Genomic DNA, 7,847 nt, shown 5'->3' on the forward strand with positions numbered 1-7,847 from the left:
CCCCAGCTGCGGTGGCGGCGGCGGCGCCCTCGCGCGGCCCGGGGGCGGCGGCGTCGGGCGGGCCGGGGTCGCCCGCGTCGCCCAGCGCCAGGCCCAGGCCGGCGGCCGCCGACTGCAGGAAGAGCAGCGAGCCCGGCTCGGCGCCCAGCGACAGGGAGCCGTCCAGACTGATGGGAGGCCCGGGCGCGGGGCCCTCGGCCGCGGGCTCGCCGCGCTCCTGCTTCTCGTGCTTGCGCTTGTGCGAGTCCATCTGCGACATGCCCACCACCGTGTGGCGGCAGCCCGGGAAGGTGCAGTGGAAGTGCGAGCACTTGAGCTTGTACTTGCAGTCGGGCACGGCGCAGTCGGCGCTGGAACTGAACTGGCAGAAGCCCGCGGCGCTGATCACGTCCTGTTTGCCGTGGTGCTTGCGGTGCGCCGTGACCTTGGTGCTGTCGGTGCAGCGGAAGCGGCAGCGCAGGCAGTGGAAGTGCGTGCTGGTGCCCGAGAAGGGGCAGTCGGCGAAGTGGCAGCTGAGTGAGGCCTTGAAGCGCTTGAAGTCGTCCAGCACCAGGTTGTCCACGCGGTCGTGGTGCTGCGCGTGCTTGTACATGTGCGTGCGCCCGCAGAACTTGTAGCCGCAGTTCTCGCGCGTGCAGTGGTAGTGGGTGACCTTGAGCGAGAACTGACAAGCTGCGTCCTTGCAGTCCTCGTAGAGGTCGAAGCGCCGGAAGCCCTCCAGCATCATGCCCTCGTCCAGCATCTTCCGGGAGGACGCCGTCTTCCGCCGCTTGCCGAAGGGCGACATGTCCTCGATGATCCAGAAGCGCTTTTTGGCCCCCGAGGCTGTCGGCATGGAGATGGTGTTCCCTGCGGAGGGGCAGGGAGGTCAGTGCAGAAGAGGGACCCACATGGGCACCATCCACAGGGTTACACCCACACGGGACCCCTGATCTGGCATGGCGCCGGAGGGCGGCATTTAGGGAGCCCTCGGCTTCCCCGGCCTCTCCTGCCCCGCCCCCTCCCTACCCCAGCACAGCAGGGGTCCCGGGCTTCCCCTCCTCATCCCTGTCTGCAGAAGGGCCACACAGGCCTCTCCCCGGAGGTGGCAGCCCAACCGGCTCTGGGGGACGTGGTGGCTGCTTCCTGGCAAGTTTGGGTGGGAAGTGAGGACACGTCCTGGCGCTAATTGAAGCTGAAGGGGGAATCTAGGTCGGCAGAGTGCAATTACCCAAGTTGGACTCGGGCCAAGACGCCAGCTATAGCTGCCTCTAATGAGGGACAGGCCGGCTCCTTTCCCGCCGGCTACCCGGCTTCCCTGGCTGCGCCTGTCTGCACAGGGGGAGCTGCCTACTCACAGTAGGGGTGCCAAGTGCCCCAGGGCTGTGCGGGGCTGCAACTCCCTGCCCTAAGGAGCACCTTGTCCTTGGTACCAGAAGGTTCTTTAAGGTCTTGTTGGGGTTTTCTACCCCAAGGGCTGGGAGAGGGCAGCCCTGCTGGAGGACCAGGACTCAGGGAGCTCAATGCCTCTGCCCTCTGCTCAGAGCCGTAATTTACCTGGGTCAGGACCAGGGCGGGGGCTCAGCCATGGGGAGCGGAGCCCATTTATGTCCAGCTGGCCCAGACTGCTTCCTGGGATTTAGGATGCCCCCTGCCAAGGCCAGGGTTGTAACCCTTTCTGGGAGGCACCTGTGCCCCTATGGCCATGGGTGAGGGGAAGCGCCGGCTCCTGCCAGAGGCACAGGCAGCTAGTCCTGGCTCCCCACGCCACCCTCCACAAGCAAGAGAAGCTCTCTGACCAGCCCCACCAGAGCGTGGGTAGCCTCTGGGCTCCTCCCACACGGCTGACCTGCCTGGCTCCCCCAGAGCCTGCTTAGAAGGCCCAGCAGTCACTCTAGCCACCAAATGTCTGCCCTGCGCATTTCAGGCCAGGCCCCATCGCCCACCCGGAGTGGACAAAAATGGAGAGAAACTAAGGGCTGTGACGGTGTAGGGGCACCCAGGCAGGGGGCAAGGGCCAAAACCTGGTGGGTGAGGAGGGGCTTTGGGTCTGAAGTCACAGGGTCTGGTTATGCCAGAGTGGAGCTTCCAACAGCCGGAAGTCCCTGAGGAGGGGGAGGCTCGGCCCTGCCCTGGCCGTAACTCCTGGGGCCTGTACGCAGGCAGAACGTGAGGCAAGAATTAGCAGAGGAGTCGGAGCCTGGGTGGTGTCTACGCTCAAGGGAGGGGGCGGGCAGATGTCATCCCGGTGGGTATCAGATATGGGGGTGAGATGGGAGGTGCCTCTGCCCCTGAGCACTGCCGGGGCCTGAGTCCACAGAGACTTCCCTTACTGTTCAGCTTTGGGCGTGGGCCAGGGTTCAGGCTGGAATCTGGACCCTCTGAACCTGGGCAGGTCCCAGATCCCAGCAGACCTTCCCCAAAGCATCCTCTGTCTCTCCCTAGTGCCAGATCCCAGGGGGACTCCTCAGAGTAGAAGGGACAGGTCCTGCCTTGCCCCAGGCCGAGGAAGGCAGACCCCACAGGGCCTCTGCAGGATCAGCCATCTCTGGGACTCTGAGCAGTTGTGAACAAGGGAGAATCCTTGGCAGCAGTGCTGTGGCCTGCCCAGCACTGAGCAGGAGCCACGAGGAGTTGTCCCTCGGATGGAGACCATGCTCTCTAGTCTCGGGGATGCTTGGCTGTGAGGGGTGCAGAGCGGCCCCGTCCTTGGCCTGGCTGGCTGCAGTAAAGGGTCAGGCCCCAGAGCGTGGCCTGGAGGGTGGGTTGGGGTGATGGACAGCAGTGAGAAGGCATGTGCGCATTACCTGCAGCATCCTGAACTAGGGGGACGTCACTTTTTACTGGAGTTGGAGTGGCAGTGACGGGCGGGAAGCTGGGCGGGCTGCAGGTGGGATGGGCCAGGCCCCGGCCGGCTCCGAGAGTGGCACTGAGCAGAGAGTATGAGAGACAGGACGGAGAGAAGAGGCAGGGGAGGTGGGGGAGGGGCGGCCGGAGCGTGGCCGGCGAGAAGGATGGAGTCGCTGGCGGCTGCGGGGCCGCGCGGGCAGCCTCATCACCAGCGGCCGCAGAAGGAGGAAGAGGAGGAGGAGGAGGAGCCGGGCAGCCTGGAGAGGGTGGAGAAAAGCAGAAAAAAAAAAAAAAAGAAACCAAAACAAAGAACAAACAAACAGAAAGAACCAAAATGAGAAACCCGATGGCAGAAGCAGGTATGGCATGAAAATGTGTGCACGGATGAGCAGAGAGAGGGACACAAGAAGAGGGGGCAGGAGGAGAGAGAGGCGGGGCAGTGCCAGGGGTCACGTGGGCAGGTGTGCCGGGCAGGACTGGCGCTGGGCCTAGGCCGGGTGGGAGGCAGCAGAGGAAGGAGGAGGGGGCTGCGCTGCTCCCGCTGTGGCTCAGAGAGGACGGGCCCAGGGTCCTCTCCTGGAAACTGACGCGAAGGGCAGCGACAGGGAGGTGGGAGGATGGCGGGAGGGGCCTCGGTGACCCAGTCCCACAGACCAGCTGGCTCTGCTGCACGCCAGCCTGTCCTCCTCGGAGGCTGCGTGCCCCGGACCTTCTGTCCCAAGCTGCACCCAGCGGTGCTGGGCTTTGGGAGTGGGGCCTGGCCCTGCCAGCAGCCCCTGCCTGCCGCTCACCTGCCGCGGTGCTCTCATTACCCACGGGGGTGCTGGAGCAGCTCCGGTCCATGGTGGACGACTCAGAGGACATGGCGCCTGGGCTGCAGCCAGTGTAGTCCATGCACTCATCTGTCTCAGCATCCATCAGGCCTGGGGGGCCCTGAAAGGACACAGGGGTCCCTAAGGAAGTGGGGCTGTGGGGCATGCTGCCCACGGAGGGCAAGCTGAGGCTCTATGCAGCACAGGCCTGAGTGAGCGTGGGACCATGATGCGTTCCCGTCACCCTGGCTGGGCTCTCACCTGGGGCGGGGGGGTGGCTCTCACCTGGGGAGGGCTCTCACCTGGGAGGGGGGCACGCGGTCGAAGTTCTTCCCCAGCATCCTCCGCATGTGCTTCCGCGCGTGGGAGGTCATCTGGTGCTTGAGGAGGAAGGAGAACTGGCAGCCCTCCCGGATGCAGTGGAAGTGGCTGTTCACCTGGTTGTACTTGCAACCTGTGGACATAGCCCCACCTGGCATGAGCCCCCAGCTGGCCAGCGCTCATGGCTTCCAGGTCCTGTTGGGCACTGTTCTGGGCATGAGGGCAGTGTGGTCAATAAGGCAGATGGTATCTGGGGAAAGGGCGCTGAGCCGAGGTGGCACTCTTAGGAGGAAGGTCAGGAAGTCCAAAGCCACCTGGCTGTCCAAACCCTGGGCCTCCTCTCCAGCCTGGCACAGAGGCGAGTGACAGTGCTGGGCTGGCCCCCATCCCCTGGCCCACACACAGGGAGGTGCACAGCTCCAGGGTAAGGGACCCTCATGGTCCCTGCACACTGGGCCAGCTACCTCCCAGGAAGCCACCTGTCCCCACATCTCTGCTGGGGAGCCCGGGGTGCTGCCTGCCCCTCTGCCCAGGCCCCAGCACCCCCTGCCTCACTCTAGGCCGAGAACAAACAGAGCAGGCGGGACTGAAACAGCATCGCGGGGCAGGTGAGGGCCTGTCCGCTGCCGTGGCGCCCAGGCCAGCCAGGTGTCTTCTGTCATCCCCCAGCTTTGTTTGGCCCCAACTATCACCAAAAACACCACAAGTTGAGTAAATAATAGCAACTGCAGAATACCCTGACATCTGTAAACTGAGCCCAGGGACAGCACAGGCTGCGAGTGTTGACGCTTATTGGCATGGCTACCAGTCCTCTCTCTGGCTGAGAACTCCTTTTTGAATTCATACTTGAAGGCAAGGTTTGTTTCCTTTTTCTGGCGGTTGACTTTGAGTATGTCACCTTTCACTTTTGGAAGGACCAGACTGCAGCAGCCCCCACCCCTGTTGCTGTGACCACCAGGCCACAACGGGCCTTGCCTGCGGCCCAGGGGCCTCTGCCGGGCGGCCTGGCTCCCGCCTGCCCGTGGGTTCCGGTCTCTTCCTAGGGAGAGTCCTGCCCCATCAGCAGGCCGTGCACAGGGGCCAGGGGGCTCAGCTCCCAGCAGCATGGCTACCTCTCGGGCATCAGTGGCCTCCCTTCCCAAAGCCACAGCAGCCCCTTCCTGGGTTCCGGGTCCCGGGTGCTCCAGCTGAGCCCATAGAGAACTTGACCGTTCCCCATTAGATCTGAGTCGCCACCACTGTCACCACCCCCACCCCGTGACAGCACCCAGCCTGGCACAGAGCTGTCCCTCCATAAGTAACTGCAGAATGGATGAATGGACGAACAAACTGTAGCTCACTGCGGACAAAAACCTCATCATGAAAGCCATGGAAAGAGATCCCAGAGCAAAGAACTTTGAACTCCTAAGACTTCCCTGCTCGCCTTCTTGATGAGAAAAGGAAAACAGAACCACGCCCAGGCCCTGGATGCTCACGATGAGGTCCCAGGGCAGCTGTCTGGGGGTGGAGGGGTGGTGCCCTGCATGAGTCACCCCCACCCTTCTTGCTGGGCTCTGTGGGTTTGGACTGTTTCACAAGCTTGACAGTGCCTAGCCTGTGATATCTGGGACACCTTTAACAAAACGTGGAGCCTGCGGTGGGGAACAGGACGCGGGTACCAGGAGAGGCAGCCCAGGCCACGGGGGCCATGGTCTTGACGCCTGCTGCAAGTCCCTGCCCCTAGCCCCAGCCCTCAGTACCTAGCCTGCCACACTCCTCGCGCTTGGTGAAGTATTTGAAGCCATTGGCTGCCCGCCGCTCCGCCTTCTCATGCTTCTTGATGTGCCAGGGGAGCTTGGTGGTGATGTTGGTCACGAAATAGCAGCCGGTGCGGAGGCAGTGGTAGTGCCCACGCATTCGGAACTCGCAGTGCTGCAGGGAGACATGGGAGGGTCAGGACAGGCGTGTGACTTTCATGAGCTCCCGCCTGCCCCAGGCCTGAGGCTGTGGTGGGCCCTTGGCACGTGTTCTTCTCTGCTCAGAAGCTGATGATCATAGAAACACTTTTCGCATGTTAAAAAGCAGCGCAGGGCCGGGCGCGGTGGCTCACGCCTATAATCCCAGCACTTTGGGAAGCCGAGGTGGGCAGATCACAAGGTCGGAGATCAAGACCATCCTGGCTAACGCGGTGAAACCCCATCTCTACTAAAAATACAAAAAAATTAGCCGGGCGTGGTGGTGGGCTCCTGTAGTCCCAGCTATTCGGGAGGCTGAGGCAGGAGAATGGCATGAATCCGGGAGGCAGAGCTTGCAGTGAGCCGAGATCGCGCCACTGCACTCCAGCCTGGGTGACAGAGCGAGACTCTGTCTCAAAAAAAAGGCAGTGCCTGCCTTTAGTCACTGCACTAAAGCATCCTAGCCTGGTAACCTTGCAGTCCATCTGCAATCCCATACCTAGAGCAGACATCGCGAATCTATTTTAACACTCTTCCCTATATGCCTAGACCTGGGCAGACATCGCTGCTCTATCCTAGCACTTCTGGGCCCAGTTTCCCCCTCAGGCAGCCCCTCCTGGTCTTGGGAGTCAGGCCTTTAAGGTGAATCTGATCTGACTTTCCTGTGTGGGCATGGACAATGGGCCTGTTCGAAAATTCTCGGGCTTTGGAGAAAGGGGGCATAAAGCTAGTTCCAGGATAGGCAAGAATGATGTCAAGGGCACGGTGGCTGCCCAGCATTGAGTCACCACTCAGGGGTTAGACCTCACCAACTAGCACCAATCTGGTCCTCTGCCCAGGGGCCTCCAGGGGCCTAGGGGCAGACGGTGCCCTTCCCAGAGTCTGGGAGGCCCATTTAAGCAAGGTGTGAGAAACGGAGCCTCTGCCAGGAGGTGTCTATCCTGTGCCCTGAGCTAGCCCTGCACCTCCCTGCCCCCTACTCTGCCCCTGGGCCGTCCCGCCATGCTGACCTGGTTGGGACAGAGACACTGCAGAGAGTAGTACGCAAACTGGTCTCGCACATTCACCAGGTTGTTGTTGGGATTGATGTGGTCCAGGCAGTGGGATTCGGCCTTGCCAGACGTTTTGCAGACGTACTTGCAGTTCCCAAAGAGACAGTGGAAGTGGAACTTGTTGGCGTACTTGCAGTCCGTGGCGAGGCAAGGATCGCTGGAAGGAAACCACAGCCCAGAAGGTCATTGCCATTCCCAAGCCCTCCCTGCTGGTGTCCTGACTTCACTTGTGTTGCAGTTCACTCCCCCATGACCAGTGGTACCACCAAGAGGGATGGCCTGGGCTGCCGTCCTGCTCAACAGGATGACTCAGCCGGAGACTACAGATCCCAGCATGCATTCCTGCCTCCTTTTAGGAGCTCTGCATGGTGCACAGGGATTGCAATATGCAGGGTGCCTAGAGCATTGCATGCTGGGACAAGTAGTTTCCACGGCCACACCTCAGGATTATAGATAAGGATGGCTGTAATAACTTCTTGGATCAGAAAATAAGGATGGTGCTGCCAGCCCTGGCGGGGTGCCGTGAGGCCCTGGCTGGCGTGGCATGGGCGCCACCGTGGATGTGGCTGACTGACAGACTGCACATGGGTGCTCGGCCCCACCAGGAAGTGCTGCTGCCACAGGCCCTTAGCAAGCAGGAGTGCGTGCCTAGTGTCAGCTCCTGGGAGCTCACAGCTGCTGGGCTCCCCAGGGTCAGCTCGGGGCCCATGGTGCCCACCCACTCAGACCTCACTTGCCGGTGGAGTGGGATTGCTGCTGGGGCAGAGCGGGTGTGCTGGCCTGCCCTGGGCCGCCTCCAGGATGCAGAGGGCTGCAGGAGGACACTGGTCCCAGCCTTCCACTCTGGTTGGCAACAATGTAGTCCCCTCCCAGGGGACCCACGGTGGGCACTCTGACCA

At 62.1% G+C, this 7,847-nt stretch overlaps 1 protein-coding gene across 1 annotated transcript in view; it reads left to right on the plus strand.

The window, feature by feature from the left end:
* SRM (spermidine synthase) overlaps positions 1 to 7,847 on the plus strand; it is a 292,467-nt gene that overhangs the window by 78,269 nt on the left and 206,351 nt on the right. The window lies entirely within an intron of this gene.

Source organism: Hylobates moloch, unplaced genomic scaffold (assembly GCF_009828535.3).
Source record: "Hylobates moloch isolate HMO894 unplaced genomic scaffold, HMol_V3 SCAFFOLD_9, whole genome shotgun sequence".
NCBI lineage: Eukaryota > Metazoa > Chordata > Mammalia > Primates > Hylobatidae > Hylobates > Hylobates moloch.